We start from the raw sequence: 21,703 nt of genomic DNA on the forward strand, positions 1-21,703 counted from the left end.
AATCCACCAACTGGGGACCAAGCATTGAAACATGAGCTTCTGGGGCCCATTCTCATTCAGACTACCACAGCTACCTCTGTAGACCTGCACAGGATCTACCCAAGTAGATCAGGCAACAGTAACTGAATTCAGAGAGGACACAAATGTGTTGAGGGTGATTAGTGGGGCTGGGGGAGGGGAATGGATATAATCAAGATACATTGTTTATATGTATGAAGTGAAAGAATAAATAAAAGATGTTCTATTAAAAATAAAGATGCATGGCTCTTGAGGAATAGTGCCCAGAGTTGACCTCTGACCAACACACACACTCTCATACTCATAAACACACACAATAAGCTATAGACTCCAGGGAATTCCTCCTGTCTTGAGTTTTCCCATCTGAAGAAAGACCCATGGACTCAGCTTTCCAACTCAAAATACTTACCCTTGCTTGAGGCTGAAGCACATACTCAAGTGAACTTTCTCCTCTAGTAAGGGTGGAGTAGGACACCTCTTGAATGGTCTTGTTGGTTAAGGATCACCGTGGAAACCGTAGCCAGACGATCAATGATTCATAAATCAGAAAATGATAAAAACCACAGCTAAAACAAAGAGAGGCTGGCACCAGGTGTCTGCTGATGAGAAGGCATACTTCTTTCCTTCTGGACTCCAGGAACCCAGCACCAGCTCTCACTGTGTAGAAGGTCTCACTTTATGCTCGCACCACGGCATGCTGTGAAAATCCGAGGACAACTTATGGGAGTTGGTTCTCTCCTTCTAACTGTGTAGGTCCCAGAGATTGAACTCAGTCATCAGGCTTGGCTGCAAGCACCTTTACCTGTTGGGCAATCTCACTGGCCATGTTTTGATAGTATTATTAGTAGAATGTAGACGGTAGAGCCAAGTTTGAATAGATGGATTCATCAAACTTCTCTCTCTGTTTTTCTGTCTTTGTGTCTCTGTCTCTGTCTCTGTCTCTGCCTCTGCCTCTGCCTCTGCCTCTGCCTCTCTCTCTGTCTCTGTCTCTGTCTCTGTCTCTGTCTCTCTCTCTCTCTCTCTCTCTCTCTCTCTCTCTCTCTCTCTCTCTCTCTTCCTCCCTTCCTCCCTTCCTGGCTACCATGAGGAGAGAGGCATTGCTCCCACACACTATCCTTGCCATGATGATGTCCTTCCTTGCCACAGCCCACAGTACTGAAACCAAATGACCATGGACTGAGCCCTCTGAAACCAAGATCGAAAAGAAGCCTTCCTCTTTGTAGTGATTTTCCCTGGGTATTTTGTCACAGGTGGCTACAGAGAATAGGAGTCAGAGAAGGAGATAGAACAAGGACAGACTGTAAAGGAGGAGGAAAGGAAACATAGAACCAAAGAGTAATTGTTAAGTGTAGCTGTGTGGGAAACTATAAAATACAGTTTGAATACAATTTGTGTGTGTAGCTCTTTTCGTCTATATGATTTAAAAGACAATTACACAAAACAATAATTATAAATTTGCATTGACAGACATAGTATACAAAGCTGTCATTTGTGTAACAATAACACACTTCCAGGAAGAGAATGGAGCTATGTGAAAGCCAAGTTTGGGCCACTGTTGTAATTAAATTAATACTAATCTGAGCTAGTTTGCTATAAATTAAGATGCTAATTATAGTGCTGGGGAAACCACACAGAGAGTGACTCCAAAGAACGCATTCAAAGAAATAGGACCGGAAGCTGAGTCGTGGCGCACACCTTTCATCCAGCACTTGGGAGGCAGAGGCAGGTGGATGTCTGTGAGTTCTAGGGCCAGCCTGGTCTACATAGTGAGTCCTGGGACAATCAGGACTACATAATGAGACCCTACCTCAAGGGGTGGGGAGAAGAAACAGAACTGCAGGGATGGTTCAGCAGTTACTAGCACTGACTGCTCCCAGGCCCCTCCCCACGTTAGGCGATGGTATGGGCAGTGATGGTGCTGGCAGCGGCTGCAGTGGCTCTGAGCCCACACACTGAACACCACACAGGGCACTCGTCTCTCCCCAGGGCATCCTCAGCACAGTGTCATGATGGCATGAGATGGCCAGGACATAACCAATGAGCACGAGGAAGAGTCGTTGCCCCAATCCTGCCATCATCCACAGCTTATGCTGATGTTGAAATCAAGCTGTGGGCCTTGATCCTCTGGATAGATCCGGGCTAAGTGGCACAGAGAGGCTTTAAGGAGAGCCCAACCTCATATGCCTGTCCAAAATGCCAACTGGAGACGTGGCTCAGCAGTTTAGAGCACTGGTCACTCTTGCAGAGGACCTGGGTTTGGATCCCAGCACCCACACGGTGGCTCGAACCCAAACGGTGGCTCGCAACCGCCCGTAGCTCCAGTTCTGTGGGATCCAATACCTTCTGACCTCCAGCACCCCCACCCTCTGCATGCACACATGCAGTCAAAACACTCATACACATACTATAAACTCTGAAACAAAAGTGAACTGGGAACTGTTTATCCCTGCCACCCCCTCTGGTGGGGGGAGGGCAGGGTGGGCAGAAGTTGACTTCAGCTGTTGTTCCTCAGATGTGGTCCACCTCGTGTTTTATTTTAAGATGAATACATAAAACAAAACCAAACAACTGAGCAAAGAAACCCAAGCCAAGCAAAAAATCATCTTTCCTGTCCTCTGGCACCTCCAAATTTCTAAAAGCAAACATAAAGAACTAGAGTCCAGGGACTGGAGAGATTGCTCATCAGTTAAGAGCACTGGCTGCTCTTCCAGAAGATCCGGGTTCAATTCACAGCACCCACGTGGCAGTTCTCAATTGTCTGTAGTTCCAGTTCCAGGGGACTCTGATATCCTCACACTAATGCACATGAAAATAAAAATAAATAAATTTTAAAATAAATAACAACAACAGAATTAAATCTATCTTCACACAGACAGTTGTATTCTAACTAGTGGGAACTAGATTCATGCACGTTGCATTTCCAGATTCTATTTGTGTGGGGTGATCCCGGGATCATCTCACAGCCTAGCTTGAGAGAGATAGTTAAACCAAATATTACGCAGTTATCATCTCAGAAAGCCTTCACCTGGGTAGACCTGGAGGATTGGAACATTTTCCGTAGACTCCTCTGTGTGTGTGTGTGTGTGTGTGTGTGTGTGTGTGTGTGTGTGTGTGTGTGTTTATGTGTATTGTGCTCACACACCTTTGAGCAGGGACCAGAGTGATATCTGGTGTCTTCTTCAATCCCGCTTTATCTTACTTCTTGAGACAGTTTCTCATTGCACTGGAGTTTGGTCATTTGACTAGACTGGCTCTCCAGCATGTCCCCAGTGATCCTCCTGTGCCACCTCACTAGTTCTGGCATTGTAAGAAAGTATCACTGTACCCAACTTTTTCAGTGTGCCAGAGGATTCTAACTCAGGTCTTAATGCTTGTGCAGCAAGCACTTCACTTACAGAGCCAGGCTGACTCTGAAGTCACCATACAGCCCAGGGTGCCCTGCAATCTTCCTTCCTCTGTTCCAGAGGGCTGGGATGACAGCTTTGAGCATCCGCATGGCAAACACAGAGACTTTTTTTAAAAACACTCCCTCAGTCCAAATGATCTAACCAAGAGCTGCTGTAGGCCTTGACTCTGGGAGTGGGGGTGATGGTGGTGGGATTGCACAGAGAGGGTTTCACAGTCCCTGGAGAGCTCAATGCCTACAGAAGCTCATCAAGGCCAGGGCTGCGCATTCTTTTCTATCACTTTGGCCTTGACGGACTGCTGGTTTCCCTTTGTTTTCTCAAAGAAGCACAAAGCAAATTTGCCTGCTCTGCAAAACACTCCTGTTCATGGCCATTGTCAGTGCAAATATTCTCGAGCACATTTAAAAGCCCTGCTCAAGCAGAAGTAAATTACAGATGCTTGCAGCTTGGGGATACACTGACATTTTCATGTCACTTGTTGTCATACACAAGTGACAGTGTCCTCAGGGAACAACACAGTCAACCCCTGAATTTCTGTGTTTAAGAGGACAGCATAGATCATAAAGGGGCCACAGCTCAGCTCAAAACTTGGATCTTGCAAGAGCACTTGCAAGAGTGTGTGTGTGTGTGTGTGTGTGTGTGTGTGTGTGTGTGTGTGTGTGTTAGTCAAAGGTTCTAGTGCTTCGAGGAAGCACCATGACAAAAAGGCAAGTTGGCTTTCACTTCACATTGTAGTCCATCACTGAAGGAAGTCAGGACAGGAACTGAAACAGGACAGGATCCTGGGGACAGGAGCTGATGCAGAGGCATGGAAGGGAGGTGCTCACTGGCTTGCTTCCCATAGCTTGCTCAGCCTGCTTTCTTAGAGAACCCGGGACCACCAGCCCAGGGATGACATGACCCACAATGGGCTGGGCTCTCCCTTATTGGTCACTTATTAAGAAAATGTCCTATGGGGGCATTTTCTCAATTGAGGATCCCTCTTTTCAGGTAACTCAAGTTTGTGTCAAGTTGACATAAAAACTAGCCACCACAGTGTGTGAGTGTGTATGTGTGTATGTGGTGTGTGTGTGTGTGTGTGTTGTGGTGTGTGCACATGTGTGTATGTGCTATGTGTGGTGTGTGTGGTGTGTGTGGTGTGTGTGTGTTGTGGTGTGTGCACATGTGTGTATGTGCTATGTGTGGTGTGTGTGGTGTTTGGGTGTGGTGTATGTGTGATGTGTGTATTGTGAGAATGTGTGTGAGGGGAGTGTGTGTGTGTGTGTGGTGGTGTGTGTGTGTGTGTGTGTGTTTAAGCCTGGGATACTCTGTTAGAACTCAGTTTAGATCCTCAGCACCTATATAAAAAACCCAACATGATTCTTATGTGTGGTCCCGGCACCCGGGAGATGGAGACAAGAGGATCCCTGCTCTTGCTGGCCAGTGAGTTCCAAGTTTAGTGAGAGACTGTCTCAAGAAATAAGGGTCGAGATGCTGGAGAGACGGTTCAGTGGTTAAGAGCACTTACTGCTTTTTCAAAGTCCCCCAGTTCAGTTTCCAGGACTCACTGTAGTTTGTAACTACAGTTCCAGAAGTTCTGATGAATTCTTTTTTCCTCCAAGAGCCCCCCCAACACCGTGGCATCCCCCACCCACAAATAAAAAAAATAAATCTTTAAAAATCGTAATAGGGCTGGAGAGATGGCTCAGCCCTTAAAGACTAGGCTCACAACCAAAAATATAAAAAATAACAATAAGGTAGAGAGTCGTTGAGGAAGACACCTGGCATCGTCCTCTGACCTACACACATACACACATACACACACACACACATATCACACACACCACACACACATACACATCACATATACATACACACACCACACCATACACCACACATACCACACACCACACACACATGCACCCTTACACTTAAACAACAAGCATTTTACCCACCAGTCATCTGCTCAACCTCACTGTTTTGTCAGTGTCTCTCACTAAACCTGGAGTTCACCAAGTGGGCTAGACTGGCTTGCTGCTACTGTCTCTGTTTCCCCAGGGCTGGGACCACAGGCACCTCTTTAACATGCCCTCCAGGATAGCCTCCTGCTTATTATGCAGCATAAATTTGCCAGATGAATTATCTCCCAGCTACTCTTGGCTGAATTTTGTGCCTGGAAGGGCCACTTTGTCCTGCACGAAGTTGAGGTCTCTGCACAGCCTAGGTGTGAATGGATGTACAAGCTACATCCCACTGCTACCCCAGCCAAGGTCCTCCCACCGGGACCCCTCCTCACAGCTTCCTCTCCTGTTTTATTTTAGGGATTCCCAGTGCAACCAACAGAGAGTAAATAAATACAGAAGATGCAAGAGGCATCAAACAAACAGACAAAAAAATTACACAAGGGTCTACCATGAGCATGTAAACAGCTCCCAGGAGAGTTTCCAGAAACATCCCATGGGGAACGTTCAGATTCACTTTGAAGGCTGGAACCCAGAGACCACCCATTTACAGGTCAGGAAACTGAGGCTTAGACTCTTAAAAAAAAACCAAGACCCCACCATGTTTGTCTTGACAATATATTCTGCATGCTCACACTGCCTATCTCATTCTCTTGCTAATAAGATGCATGCAATTCTTTGTGCCCCTTGAGATGTAATTTAAAAATAAATGCACTATTTGGCCTATTTGCAAAGCAAGGTGTGTACGGGGATCAGTTGACCTGGAAACCTGTGGTGATGGGGACCACCGCCTCATTGGGAAACTCCAGGGTCAAGCTTCCTTTTTGGCACTAGGGATACTAGTGTCACAGTGTCAGCCTCTGGGGGACACAGAACTCTGATTCCCTACCTTCTCTCTGCTGAGACTTGCTCTACACACACTGTCCCTGTGCTTGCTGCACTCAGGGCCCTGACCTAGATTGTGGTTAGGCCTGCGAACATTACAGAAAGAACACCATGCCATCTGCAAACTGCCCAGCTGTTGCCAGCTGGGCTGGTGTGCCCCCACGGCCTGAGATGACGGCAGCACTGCACAGCTGGAGTCTGGCTCAGTTGTGTCTTGATGACCTAGAGGAATGTAGTGTGTGTGTGTGAGAGAGAGAGAGAGAGAGAGAGAGAGAGAGAGAGAGAGAGAGAGAGAGAGAGAGAGAGAGAGAGAGAGAGAGAGAGAGAGAGAGAGAGAGGTTGGTCAATCAATGAGTCCCAGGGATCCACCCATCTCTGTCTCTCCAATACTGGGATCACAAGTATTGAACTAGGGTTCTGCATAGCAAGCAGTTTACTGACTGATCCATTGCACCAACCGCAACCTGAAGCTCTTGATAACCTTTTGCTCTGGAAATCTGGGAGAACTGGGGATGGGGTTCTTCACAGCTTTGCTTCAGAAGGATACTCTAGAGGGCTGGAATTCCTTTAGCCATACAACATCCCCACCAAGACAACCAGTTCTTTATTCCCATTGTAAAGATGAGGTGACTGAGGCTTAAGAAACCAAACTGGGAAGGAAAGTGAGGTGGCTCTGTGGGTAAATGTGCTTGCTGCTAAGTCTGTGAATCCATGGTGGAAGGAGAGAGCTTACTCCAGCAAGTTGTTCTTTTGACCTCCATGGCACGCGTGCGCGCGCACGCGCGCGCGCACACACACACACACACACACTAATTAAGTGAAAATTTATAAAATGAATAGAAGGGATGTGTCTAAGTATGCATACACAGCGAGAGATGAGAAGGAGTCTGGCCCTGAACTCCAGTCCCGAGAACACCTGTCCTAGAGACCTGGGAGAAAGGAACTGCCATAGCAGGTGTTCATCCAGCCCTGCCCCTAGCAATTATTACTGCCAGCTTCTGAATAGCCCCTGTGAGCCCAGGAACAGCCTCCAGTCATCTGCAAATGCCCAGGGCAAAGTCCTCTTCCTCAAGCCCTGGCTCTCTTCCTCCTTCTCCTCTTGTTTCTCTCTCGCAAATATTTACTGTTGCTTGGAGAGCTGTTGCCATAGTTACAGCATCCTCAGAAGCTGAGGGTCCAAGTTGGACTTTCAACTTCAAAATTCAAGAGCAGAGTAAGTAGGTTGCTTCTTAAAACTCTAAATCTACAGCCAATGGTTTCCCATAGCTAGGCTACAACTCCTTTGTGGACCTAGTACTTGGGGAAAAGAAAAGTGGGGTTGTGCAGTTCTGAGGAAGCCCTAGCTCACAGCCCCAGGAATTATAGAAAGAATAGCAATCACATCAACCCAGGAATTATAGAAAGAATAACAATCACATTGAGAAGGGGCCTCCATTGACAGAGTTGAGATTGACACTATAGGGACTCTATAGTGGACTGGTCAGCCACTCTGGTAGTGGGAAAGAGTTAGTGGCTGATGAATGAATTCTCATCTTAGTTCCTTTTTCTATTGCTGTGATAAAATAACATAACCCACCCTCAAAGACACTGATAAAAGTAACATAAGTGTATACTCTGGCGCACAGTTCAAGGGAACATCATGGCGGAGAAGCCAAGAGAGCAGCAGGAGCTTGAAGCAGCTGTCACATCCCATCCCCAGTCAGGAAGCAGAGAGTGGTGAATGCACGGTGCTGCTCAGCTCCCTTCCTCCCTTTACATAGTTCAGGATCCCAGCCAGAGAGTAATGTTTTCCCACTCAATTAGCATAAACTTTGGACTGTTTAGGTGCCTAAAGACAGCCCAAGATAAGTTGCAATTAGGCTGTAGGTCTGCAATATTCCAACCTCTCCACACAGTTCTTTCCAAGAATTCTGGCTCACAATACATAGTAGAGGGGAGCCTTGAACCCCTAACTTTCCTCCTTCCACATCCCAAGAGCTGATGTGATTGACATGAACCACCAGGCCCAGACCTTTGTAGATTGTTTTGAAGAGCTCTCATCTGAGGATGGGTTGGGAATTAACTAGAAAGCAGTAGCATTGGGGTGGGGGGGGAGTGCCAACACTCATCCCATGGGTGGGTGCTGAAGTCAGCCTCTGGTAAAAGTAGGTTTGTTCATCAGATGTGCCACCGTGATGGGCACCCATGGTTCCCAGAGAGAGCTGGCAGAGCTGGCAGGAAGGTGTCTGCATCTCAGCCCTGGGAAACAAAGGCAATGACTTATTTCGGTAAGATCTCCCAGTGGGTGGATGTTCTAAGATAATGTTTGGCTTATCTATTATGTCAATATGTGGTGACTTGAAGGTGTCAGGAACTTGGCTGTAACTCAAAGTTGGGGACTGCAGAGATGGGGAGCCTTTGGTTTACACTGCTCTGTCATTCCTGGAAGTCCAGTCGGAGCCTGGGCATCTGGGCAAGTGTGGTTAGGTTTCTGCTGTCTTGGGTTTGCTTCCCTGATTCAATCAAGACCTGTGTGTTTTAACCCTCCCAGAAGGAGACCAGCATCTCTATGAGGGAGGTAGGACTGATTTATCCAGGTTGTGAGATCTGGTCACTAGAGTGACTACTGCCTTAAAGGGATAGGTCCATAATTCAACACTGAGCAAGATAAAGGAGTTGCAATTGGATGCAAAGTCCAGAAGTGTTGTGCAGCATCCGGTTCTAACACACACACACACACACACACACACACACACACACACACACACACACACACACACCCCAAGGGTACATCGTTTGACACGGCATCCTGTCTGGGCAGTTGGCAGCCAGCACTGTTCCTTCCCACCTGTATACAGGAGACAATGCTAAGCAGAAGAGAGTTTTGAGGACTGAAAGGCCTAAGGTGTATGTGAGTTCCTTTTCTCACTGCTGTGACAAAATATCTGGTAAGAGCAACTTAGGGAAGGAAGGGTTTCTTTGGACTCCCAGTTTAAGGGTGCACAGTCCATCATGGCAGGGAGGGCATGACAACAGGAGGGCAAGGCAGCTGGTCACATGGCATCGCCAATCAGGAAGCAGAGAGAGATGGACGCTGGTGCTTGGCCCTCCCTCTCCTATTCAGTTTAGTAGGACTTCAGCCCATGGGATGGCGCTAGCCACATTTAGAATAGATCTCCCCACCTCAAGAAACATACTCCAGAAACTCCTCAATAGCATGCCCACTCTAGGTGGCACTATTCCCTGAGCAGGGCTCTTGGATTTCTAGGTGTGGAGAAAGCAAGCAAGCACGTGCATGCATTGCTCTTTGCTCTTGATATTGGATGTGATATGACCAGTTGCTTCAAATTCTCACTACCTTGACTCCCCACAGGAATAGACTGTGCCCCTAAACCATGGGCCACAATAAACCCTTTCTCCTGTAAGTTCCCTCTGCCTGGGTATTTTATCACAGCTATGAGAAAAGAAAGCAAGAAAATACAGAATCCCTTTTTATGTTGTTTGAAAGTCTCATCTACGTATGAGTCAGCTCAGGTCCTCTGAGAAAAACACACACCAACGTAAGATTGCACAGGATTCAATACACAAGCACATTTGTCACAGAAAACGTAAAGTCAAACGAGGAGGGAACTGCATGCAGCCATGCCCTGGTCCGCTGATGGGACTTTATTTGGAAATAAGTTCTTTGTAGATGTAAACTATGAAGGCTCTCAAGATGAGGTCATCTTCAATGTAGAGTAGACCCTCAACCCCAGAAAAAAGAAGGGGCATTGAAGGCACATAGATGTGGGGGGGGGGCGGTGTGAAGATGGAGTGAGGAAGCTAGGATTGTCAGCCACCAGAGCAGGAAAGAGGCAGGAAGTCTCCCCCCCCCCCCGCCACCCCCTCCTCGGAACTCAAGGGAAACAGCCCTGATGACTGCTTGGTTTCAGCCTCCTTGCTTCCCGGATGTCTAGAATGGATGGTGTGATAAGGCACTGCATTTGCAATCATGGATTGCAGCAGTCTGGGGGAATTCACAGTACAAAACAAGCACCTTGAAGTTCTAACCAACTGAGCTACATCCCAAGCCCCTGTCACAGATGCTCAGGGGCCTCTGGTGAGGAGCATGTGTTAGGGAGCTTCCCTTCACCACAAAGCAGTCAGAAAGGGGACTCTGTGACAGGAGACACCAAAGCTAAGTGCTGAACACGAGACATCTTGGAACTGTGGTTCCCCATCCTGTATGCCCCGTGTCAGGACTTCATACTTGATTCTAGTCTCACAGGACAGCTAGAAGTGTGGCAGTGGCAATGACATCATCTGACTTGGGTGCTGACAGGAGAGTCCTGGCTGCTGTGGGAACAGACTGGAGAGGGGGAGGGTCTAGAGAAAAAAACAGGAGACCAGGAACCTATTTTAGCAATTCAAGAGGCACATAGTGGGGGCAGAGCTAAGGTGATGGTAACGGAGGTGGTGAGAAGGAGTTGGAAGCTAGCTTTCTTCTGGAAACAGATCTGACAGGGGTTCCCAGCAGATTGGCTGTGGGTGCAGGTGGGGGAGAGGCCAAGGATGACTCAGGGTTTGGGCCACAGCCTGAGGTGGTGTGCTTGCTAAGATGGGATGCTGAGGAAGAGGGCAGGGATGGGTCTCCACAGGGTTTAGACATTGGTGCTGGAGGTGTGGATAGATCCTGTGCCAGTGTGCCTGGGATTCGAGAAAGCCATCAGGGCTGGGAACAGGAATATAGCAGATCAGGAGATAGGCTGAATTTAAGTTGGAAGAGAATATGGAAGTAGTTCCTGACAACCCTGAGCTAGAGATCAAGGGAACAAGAACTACAAAGAAAAGGCCAGCAATAGGAGGGAAAGAGCAAGATGCCTTCCAGAATCCCCCAGTGAAGGACTGAGAGTACGTGGCTCAGTGGTAGAGCACCTGCCTAGAATCCCCCAGTGAGGGGCTGACAGTGTGGCTCAGTGGTAGGGCATTTGCCTGGCATTAATTGGTCCTGGCTACCATTTCTAGCCCTGGAAAAAATGATGAAGTAAATAGAAATGCAGCAAATAAGTTCAAAAAGCATTTGAAGGGAGGGAGATTTGGTATTCCTCATCAACTGCAGTCAGATAATGTGGTGGATATACTAGGGTCCATCCCTACCCCCTATGCCCACAACACCCCTGTTCACATCCACATGAGCCTCAGAATGAGAATCCCCAGAAACAGGTCATGTGCAGACACAATTAGGTTAGGGTGAGTCTTAAAGCTCAACAGGTATAATGGCTGGTCTTCCTTATCACCCCAACAGGCCTGAGAAGCACTGGAGGGATTAGTGATGCTCATCTCTGGATGTGTGTTATTGAGTGTGGTCATCCCAGAAGACAGTCCCGTATTCATCAGATCAGCTTTGCCCACTGTTTACAAGAGTCCGTCATGACTGGGCCTAGGGACTGTTAACATTCCCTCATAGAAGGTGGGTATGGGAGGTCCTTCAACCCTCACCTGAGCTTCCAGCTATTTCTCGTAGCCATGTGTATGCCATTCTCTCCTAATTGCATGGGGCTATTGGGAGATTCAAGAGTATATGGGCTGACAAGGTTTAATTAAAAGCAAAGTCCCATCTGTGTAGCTGTGGGGATGCCATTGTCCACACTGGATGAAGACTTCGAGGGGTGGCTGCTTTGGGTTGCTCCACACTCCTGTCAATTACCCTTTACCTATGTCTTATAAATAAGCCAAATAAATTCATTCCCCGGTAGGGGGCATGCTGGTGGAATTGTGCTTTGGTTTGTCACTGGAACCTTATGAGGACCAGATGGACATTGCTTATATCTCCCAAGAGAATGGAGTCTAGAAACAATGTATTTGTGACATATTTCTAGAGATGATTAGAGCCCAAAGTCCCTGACCTAACTGATGGGTCAATCCCTTAATGGCTTCATAGTATGACAGAATTATTAAAAAGTGAGAGGCGGAGCCCAGCTGAAGGAAGTAGGTCACTGGGGGGAGGGGTCTGTCCTTGGCGGTATGTCTTATATCCTTTCTACACACTCCCTTCTCTGCTTCCGGGCCATCATGATGGAGGCTGGTCCACCATGCTTTCCTAGCCAAGATGGGCTGATTCCTCTGCAACAATGAGCAGAAACAAATCTTTCTTCCGGCACATTTGCTTCTCATGTGTTTTGATCACAGTGATGCAACAGTAGCAGATACAGGTGGTTGTCCAGCAGCTGATACAGGGGCTGCAGTCATCCAGTAGTTAAGAGCACTTGATGCTCTTCAGAGGACTGAACCCAAATCCTAGCATCCAGGTTGGGAGCCTACAACCCAGCTCCAGGGCACCTAACACCTGCTTCTTGCTTCTTGCTTCTGCAAGTACTTTCACACACATCACACACACACACACACACACACACACAGAGAGAGAGAGAGAGAGAGAGAGAGAGAGAGAGAGAAGTGAACCTTTTTAAAAGTAGCTAATACCTATTTACATAAATATGCCCCTCAAGTCATAGTTCAAAGATGAGATCCAGTGAGGGCCAGTGAGATGGCTTAGAAGAGAAAGGCACTGTCCCAGTTAGGTTCTTGTTGCTATAATAAACATCATGATCAAGAGCATTCGAGGGGAGGAAAGGGTTTATTTGACTTACCAGTTATAGCACATCATCCAGGAAAACCAAGGTAGGAATCAGAGGGACCAAAGAAGCCATTTGATGACAGAAACAGATATTGGAATGACACTTTCATGAGACAAGGGATGTCAGGGACCACCAGAGGCAATAAGAGGCCAGAAAGGGTCTTTCTCTGAAGGCTTCAGAAGGAATGTGGCCCCACCAATACAGCAAGTTCCCACCTCCAGTACTGCTGTTATATAAAGTCGCCCAATTTTGTGGCACTGGACTGAAGCAGAAACCATGGAAGAACACTGCTCACTGACTTGCTTTTCTCTCACTCGTGTTCAGCTCCCTTGTTTACACAGCCCAAGATCTCCTGTCCTAGGGTGGCACTGCCCACAGTGAGCTGGACCTTCCTACAGCAATTAGCAGTTAAGAAAAGGCCCCCACAGTCATTCCCACAGGCCGAGCTGATAGATGAAATTCCTCAGCTGAGATTCTCTCTTTCTGGATGTCTCAAATTAATAATGAAGATTAACTATCATAGGCACCTACTGTCAACACTGAGGACCTGAGTTCAATTCCCAGGACCCACGGGATGGTAATGACCTTTGTGAGTTGTTCCCTGACCTCCACCTGTGTGTACCATGGCACCCATGCTGACACATACACACATGCACACGAAAAAACAATAAATACAGTATAATAAAAAGTGATGAAGGATGAGTCCCTAAGTAGGGATTTGATTTGTGGAACTCACTAGAGAGGAAGAACCCTGAACCCTACCTGGAAGGGCAAGCAGATAGAGCAGCCTTTGCAAGGTGTGTTGTGGTACCTTGCTGCCGGGTGTTGGTGGTGCACACCTTTAATCAAGACCCAGGTTTGGTTCCCAGCACCCACATGGCAGCTCTCAAATGTCTGCAACTCCAATTCCAAGGGGATTCAGTGCCCTCTTCTGGCCTCCACCTGTACCACGCATGCACATGGTGCACAGACACACACTGGAGTCAATCCACCCATGCACATAAAACAAAAGAAAATTAAATGAATTGCTTTTAAAAAAAGTCAAGTCACCTCTTTATCTGGTCCTTTCTCTTTCAACCTCCACAGGTTGCTCTGTGGTTCTCTCTATGCAAAACAGTCCTTCCTGTTCTATTTAGGTCTCTCCATATGAAGAATCAATAACAATTTTAGGAGGGGACTACAGTTGTCATGGGGGGAGTTATTTTAGATTCTTGGGCAAGTTAATCAAGTTGTCTGGCTGTAACCTGTGCTTTGGGGAGCCACTGTCTGGCCCCTCTGCTTGATGCTGTCCCAGGTTGGAAGTACTTAGAAGTAGGGGTACAGGAGAAAAGGGATGGGGAGATGATTCAGCTGGTAAAGTGTTTGCTGTGTGAGCATAATGACTTGAATTTGAGCCCCCAGAACCAAAAGGAACTGTTCTAGTGCAGCGCCAGCAAGAGCTCAGTGGGTGAAGGCATTTGCCACCAGGCCTACTAACCGAAGTTCAATTCCTGAGACCCTTGTAGCTGAAGGAGAGAACCAATCAAATTATCCATTGACACCCACATGCATGCCATGGCATGTACACATGTCTATACATTCATGAAAGCATGAACACACACATTAAAATGAAATAAACTTTTTTAAGCCAGAGAAGAGTGGCATATACTTATACTCACAGAACTAGGCAGGCAGAGGCAGGAAGGACACTGGGGCTTGCTTTGTGGCCAGTGTAGCCAAACTGGTGAGCTCCAGATTTAGGGAGAGACCCTGTCTCAAAGTATAAAGCAGAAAGCAATCAAAGTTATTGCCACTGACTTCTAGCTTGCACACACATCCACAAACAAAAATAAGTAGATAAAGAAGTGGGGATAGAGTTATCTCCCCCAGCATTAGAGCACTGAAACCCCTGACACCCAGAGGACTCTGGACATTGTTGTTGGCTCTAGGGGAAGGTGGCTTTAGTGACCACCATCAGCCAGCAAGTTTAGATCTATAACCTGTACTGATACAATACACAAAAGAAGGACCTGGAACTGTCAGTGGATGCACATGCCTGCTCTGCCACAGGTCTTGAAAGCCAGTGGGTCAGGGCTGGGTGACATCCCCACTTCTTATAGGATGGGTATTCCAGGCAGGCAGAGGCAGGTGACAAAGCCAGGGCTGGCAGTTTCCTCCTGAGCTGCTTAGGAGTCCATACTCCCACCCACCTCTGGGCACCTTGATGAGCCAACCACTCTTCTATGGAGATGATGACTTCATGATGGATACCAGCACTGAGAAAATGCACACTTTGCCTTGCTTCAATGCTAGGGGCTCATGCTCTCTGGAGGGCCTGATGCCACAGCCAGTGATGAACCAGCCTACCTCCATCTTGGGCTTGAAAGTCATCTTATAGAAAAGGCAAATTAGGTTCATTCCTGTTTATGATGCCTTTGTTTCAGGAGGTTGTTATGACCACCTTGTGATGTTCCTGTTCTGCTTCCGTAACCCTGACCATTTGTCTGCCAAATTCCTCATTTGGAACCCCCCTACCCCTGAACTATAAAAATCCTTATCTTTCCCATATCCAATGCTGACTTCTTGAACCCTGCCTTACAGGAAGGCAGACCCTGTACATGAATAAAAAAGCTTGCTTTAGCTAATTGCTTGCTTTAGCTAATTTGGCCACGATGATTTGGGTTGGTGGTCTTCCTCCTAGCATCTCTGAGATTAACACAGGTTCCTGTGTCCACCCGGGGCTCACCACGCTGGCACTCCAGAAACTCCCAGCACACACAGGGGCTCGGGTTTCAGTGCTGTAGAGTCAGGCAGAGGGTCATTTCTCTGTGGTTTCCCTGTGTTCTCCCATCTGTAAGTGCATTTCGTTTCCCTGGACAGAGGCCTCCCAAGGAAAACAATAAGGAACCAATGCAGAAGGAAGGAGGCAGGTGCCAGTAGGCAGGACCTTGTTATGGAATATGATTTAAACCTAATTAGGCAAAGATGTGTTACATTTGTTTACGCTGCAGAGTATTACTTAATCTGTGTGAAGGTGTGTCACTTTTGCTTATGCTGCATTTGTCTAACTATGAAAGGATGTGAGTTTAACTATGCAAAGATGCGTTGCATCTGTTTCACCTTGCCTGCCTAAGGCACCTGATTGATCTAATAAAAAGCTGAACAGCCAATAGCTAGGCAAGAGAAGGGATAGGCGGGGCTGGCAGGGAAAGAGGATAAATAGGAGGAGAAATCTAGGCTTGATTAAAAGAGAGTTAAGAGAGAGAGAGAGAGAGAGAGAGAGAGAGAGAGAGAGAGAGAGAGAGAGAGAGAGAGAGAGAGAGAGAACGGGAGAGAACGGGAGAGAATGAGCGAGGCACCCAGGACAAGAAGCCAGACACACACCAGCCAGACACAGAGAAGCAGTGAAAGTGAGATATACAGAAAGGTAATAAGCCTGGAGGCAAAAGGTAGATAAAGAGAAACAGGCTAGTTCAAGTTAAAAGAGCTAGCCAGAAACCTAAATTAGGCCAAGCATTCAAAACTAATATGTCTCTGTGTCATGATTTGGGAGCTGGTTGGTGGCTTGAAAGAAAAGGCCTGGTACAGGATCCCACTGGGGAATAAGCCACCAGTAAGACAGACCAATTAACTCCCTACTCCCATGCACCATGGTTGAAGTGACTAAGAATGTTAGGTACCCGGAATATCTGAGTGTCCCAGCTTAGAAGACTCCAGGGTACCAGGAAGGCAAGAGATGCAGACTCCTGAGGAGGAAGCTGTAAGCAAGGTTAGTCTCTGCCTGTGAACAGCAGCAAGTTCTAGATTGTGTTAACCTGCATCACTCCCCTCCCTGCTCCAGGCACATGCTCCCTCATAGATGGACTTGACAAAGAATGATCCGGGCAACCCTGGGTCAGAAGCCTGGAAAGGGTTAACAGGAGCAGCCCACGGAATCAGAGTCAGAAAGAGACACACACACATTTTCAAAGACTTGATAAATAAATTACCACTCATGTTTAATTCAAAGCTACCCTGCAGCCTTCAGAGAATACCGAGAAGAGGTGATCTTTCAATTAAAACAGCTCCAAGGGGCTTCTGCCCCCTTCCCCGGGGCTTTCCCGCCTCTCCCCACACGGGACCTGCTTGAACCACCCGTGTTCCTGTAACACATGGGAGATGTGCATCCGAGGCTCAGTTCCCGAGTGACCCTCTTTCTCAGTCTCATGCACAACTCGATCTACTGGGAGACTATTAATCTAGTTTGGGGCACTGAGGAGATGGCTCAGTGGTTAAGAACATGTGCTGCTTTTCCAGAGGACCTGGGTTTGGTTCCCAGCACCTACATCAGGCAGGGGTGCTCAAGAACACACACACACACACACACACACACACACACACACACACACACAAATCTAGTTGATTTTTTCAGCATTTTCCTTGAGTAACATTTCTATACTTTTTGCTCATTTCTTATGTCTCTCCCCACAGTAGAAAAGTCTCATGTACGTGACTAGAACCCAGACTAATGTTCCCTGCTGTATTTTAATCTCCCACAACAAAGCAGGTATACAACAAATACTTGTGGGACTAGGGAGTAACTCAAGTTCAACCCCAGAGCTCATCAAAAAAATAAAAATAAGCCAGGCAGTGGTGGCACTCGCCTTTAATTCCAGCACTCAGGAGGCAGAGGCAGGTGGATCTCTGAGTTCAAGGTCAGCCTGATCTACAGAGTGAGTTCCAGGACAGACTCCAAAAGTTACACAGAGAAACCCTTTCTGGAAAAGCAAAATAAAGCAAACAAACCAAAATTAAGTAAAAATAAAATAAATAAGCTCATTAGAAAATGAAATAAAAATTAGGTATAATGGTCAGTGCTTAGGGGTGGGGAGGAGAGGCAGGCAGACAGGAGAATCCCTTAAGTTCACTGGTGAGCAAAGCTAATTATTTGGTGAGTTCTGGGCCAGTGAAAGACCTTGTCTCAAAGGTAGATGGTATCAGAGGAATGACAACTGAACTTGTCCCTTGGCCTCCAAGTGTAAATGCTCTCAACTGCACATACATGAACCTGCAACACATCTACAGGTTCACATACACAAATATTAGTGAGTAGAGGGTTGGAAGACAATGTATCAGTCTGTTTGCTCTTGCCATAACAAAATACCTGAGGCTGGGTGTTTTGTAAAGAAAAGTTGCTCGTGTTGTTCAGGGCACTGGAGGTTTGAGAGAATGCCAGTGCTTCTGCTCTGCTCTCGTGACATCAAATATAGTGGGTGGTTTGATGGAAAGATGCATAGGGGATGTCATATAGTCAAACAGAAAGCCAGAGAGGTCCAGGGAACCAGGTTCAATATTTCTATGACAACTCATTCTCAAGAGACTAACCAAGATAGCCATATGAACCCCCGCAGAGGATGAGACTGTCTGCAGGAGCTGCACATGGTCCAGAGAAACACCCCAGATCAGGGTCAGAGGTGAAGACCGGCTTCTTAACTCGCTACAGAAAAGAATTTCAGGATGAGCCCATGTGAAGCCAAGTTGAAAAAGAGATTTTACTGCTGAGTTAAGCACTGGGTTAGTAGGAAGAGGGGTACTCGGGGAAAGAATAAGACAGTCACATGCACATACCCACACCTGCACACAATGGCAAATAAAACAAATGAAGAAATTGTGATGATCAGGAGCTAGGGAGATGGATGAGTCAGTACAGCGTTTGTCCTGCAAGCATGAGGACCTGAAAAATGATCCTTGAAATACACGTAAAAGGTCAGGCATGGTGGCATGAATTTCAATCCCTCCTCTCTGTGGATGCAGAGACAGGTGGGTCACCTAGAGCTCAAGGCTGGTCAGTCTAATCAGGCAAGGTCCCAGTCATCAAGAGATCCTGTCTCAAAGAGCAAGGTAGATGGCTCTGGAAGAGTGACAACCAGAAGTTGGCCTCTGGCCTCTGGCATGCACATACACACATGCACATGCCTGCTCTTGCACGTGCATGAACATTTATACATACACATATACATATACGCACATCAAAAAATTAATCAAGGGCCAGGTGGTTCAGCGGTGCTGCTCTTCCAGAGGACCCAAGATCAGCTCCTAGCACCCACACCTGGTGGTTCACACCCACCTGTAACTCCAACTCCAGGGGATGTGACACCCTCTGCTAACCCTCATACGGCATATATACTCACACAGTCAGACACACACATACACATAAATGAAATAATTGTTAAAGGTTGATTAAGAGACTGAGGAGAGGCCTTAGTGGCTAAGTGTGCTTGCTCTGAAAGCATAAGGACTTAAAAGGGATTCAAATTTAAAATAAAAATAAATGAAACACAATAAATGTAAAAATGTAAGTAAATATAAATAAATATAAAAAGTAAAATAAACCCAAATAAAAAGGCCAGGCATGACTTTGAGTACTTGTAACCTCAGCATTAGGGGGCAGAGACAGGTGCATCTCAGAAGCTCATGGGGATAGTCTGCCTAGCCAAAATGATGAACGGAATTCCGGTTCAGTGAGAGACCCTGTCTCAAAGCAGTAAAGTGGAGGACACCCAACATCCTCACATGCATATGAGTATAAACACCTATGTGCTTATATATGTACACCACACACATAATTAATTATCTTTAAAAAAGAATTTCTGAGAATTGGTTAGAATCCCAGAAGAATACCAGCTCACATTGGACTGAGTCCACAATAGCCCAGCATCGCACTGACCCCTGGGTATGTATAGACTCTCTTGCATGGTCCTCGCCGAATCGTTTACCAATGATCCAGCCAAGGCACCCTGAGATAAAGTCAGCTGGCCCAGGTGGCACCATCTGTCTTGGGTGTAAGTGGGTGGCACCTGAACCTAGGTATGGTGTTTCTAGAGTAGACAGTAGACAGCCTGGACTACTTTCATTGTTTTGAGATGAGCTTTCACCATATATCCCAGGAAACAATTGAGCTTGCAATTCTCCTGCCTTAACTTCCCCAGTGATAGGAACACAGGCACGCACCATCACACTCAACCCAAGCCACTTCTGAAGGAAGAAGGTACCATGTATGATTAGTTACCATGTACTCTTTATTATTATTATTCCCCTACATTATATCCGACTTACAATTTCTCCTCCCTCCACTCCTCTTAGTCTCCCGACTCCCTACTCCCCCAGATCCACTCCTACCCTATTTACCTTCAAAAGAGGCCTCCCATGAATATCAACATAGCATAACAAGTTACAATAAGACTAGACACAAACCCTCACATCAACTCTGGATGAGGTAACCCAGTAGGAACAAAAGGGTCCCAAAAGTAGACAAGAGAGTCAGAGACTTCCCCCAACACACACTGTTAGGAATCCCACAAGGACACCCAGCTAAACAACCCTAACACATATGCAGAGGACACAACTTAGACCCATACAGGGTCTGTCATTGTCACTTCAATCTCAGTGGTCCCCTACAAGTTCCACTTAGTTGATTCTGTGGGCCATGTTCTCATAGTTACCACATACTTTAGCACCCTGGTGTTTGCACTCCCAAGTGGCAAAAATCAGACCCAGTGATGAGAGAGAGAGAGAGAGAGAGAGAGAGAGAGAGAGAGAGAGAGAGAAGAAAGAAAAAAAGAAAGAAAGAGAGAGAGAAAGGGAAAATCAAAACATTAATGCTTCTTGTGGGCTGAGGTCGAAATAAGTTCTGAATCAATATTTTCAGTTTGAAACCTGTTCCTCTATATTTGCCAAAAACAGATACTAATTCCCAGGAGAGTGCTCCTCCACAAGTGGGTCCCAGTGTTGGCATTTAGAAGACTTGATGTGACTTATTCCCCTGAGCAATATCATGGATATTTTTAATCCCAATTTTCTCTATTACAAAATGGAGGTTCCATAAGGTTGAGCAATCCAGTTACCTTGCCAGCAAGCACTGGTGTTGGGAACACACCCACAGCCTTAGAGGCGTGCTCTTTCCACTGTCATCACTGACTATAACATTAGTCACCATCCCTGATTGTCACCTGCAGGATTTGGAATTGCGTAGGAAACCCACCTCTATGCTGTCTGCTGTGGTGGAGGTGTCCCAGAAAGGACTAAGTGAAGAGGGAATACCTACCCTGAAGGTGAGAGACACCCACTGGCTGGGGGCCTGAGCTGAATAAAAATGAGAAAGTGAACTGACCACCAGCATCCATCTCTCTCTTGCTTCCTGGCTGTGGATGTCACATGACCTTCATGCTCCTACCGCCATGCCTTCCCTGCCATGATATGATGGTCCATGCTTTCAGACCATGAGCTTTCCCTTCATTAAGTTGCTCTTTCAATTTTTTGTGGTTTTAAAATATCTATTTTTATTACTTATGTCTCTGATTTTCTTTTTGTGTGTCTGTCTGTCTCTTTTTGTGTGTGTGTGTGTGTGTGTGTGTGTGTGTGTGTGTGTCCAGGTGCCTGCAAAGCCAGAAGGGGAAGTCGGATGTGTTGGGCCTAAGAAAGGCTCCGATGCGAGGCCCAGTGTAACCTCCTGAGCCTAGCTAGAGTTTAGCGACCTGTCTCTAACCTGTAACCTCCACGTGAGGGTGACTCAGCCAGATCTGATGCAAGATTGCCCCCTGCCTAGATACCTGCCTGCTTGGTGGAATACTATTGGCCCTTAACTCCTCACATCACCTTACCCTATCCTAAGATTCCCATCCCCTACCTCAGTCCTATATAAGTTCCTTCGTGTTGGAATAAATTGAGATCCTGCTTCGACTGACTCCCAAATCAGTGTGTGTTCTTTTTCTCTCCAGTAACTAATGGGGGGAGGGTCTGACACTCACCATCCTGCTCAGCCCCTGGGAAGAGGCCAGCTGGACCGGCCCTTCTCCTGCTCTACCTGCAGGGAGGACCCTGCAGAATCCCCTAGAGTCAGAGT

Source organism: Mesocricetus auratus, unplaced genomic scaffold (genome assembly GCF_017639785.1).
Source record: "Mesocricetus auratus isolate SY011 unplaced genomic scaffold, BCM_Maur_2.0 Super-Scaffold_100008, whole genome shotgun sequence".
Classification (NCBI taxonomy): Eukaryota; Metazoa; Chordata; class Mammalia; order Rodentia; family Cricetidae; genus Mesocricetus; species Mesocricetus auratus.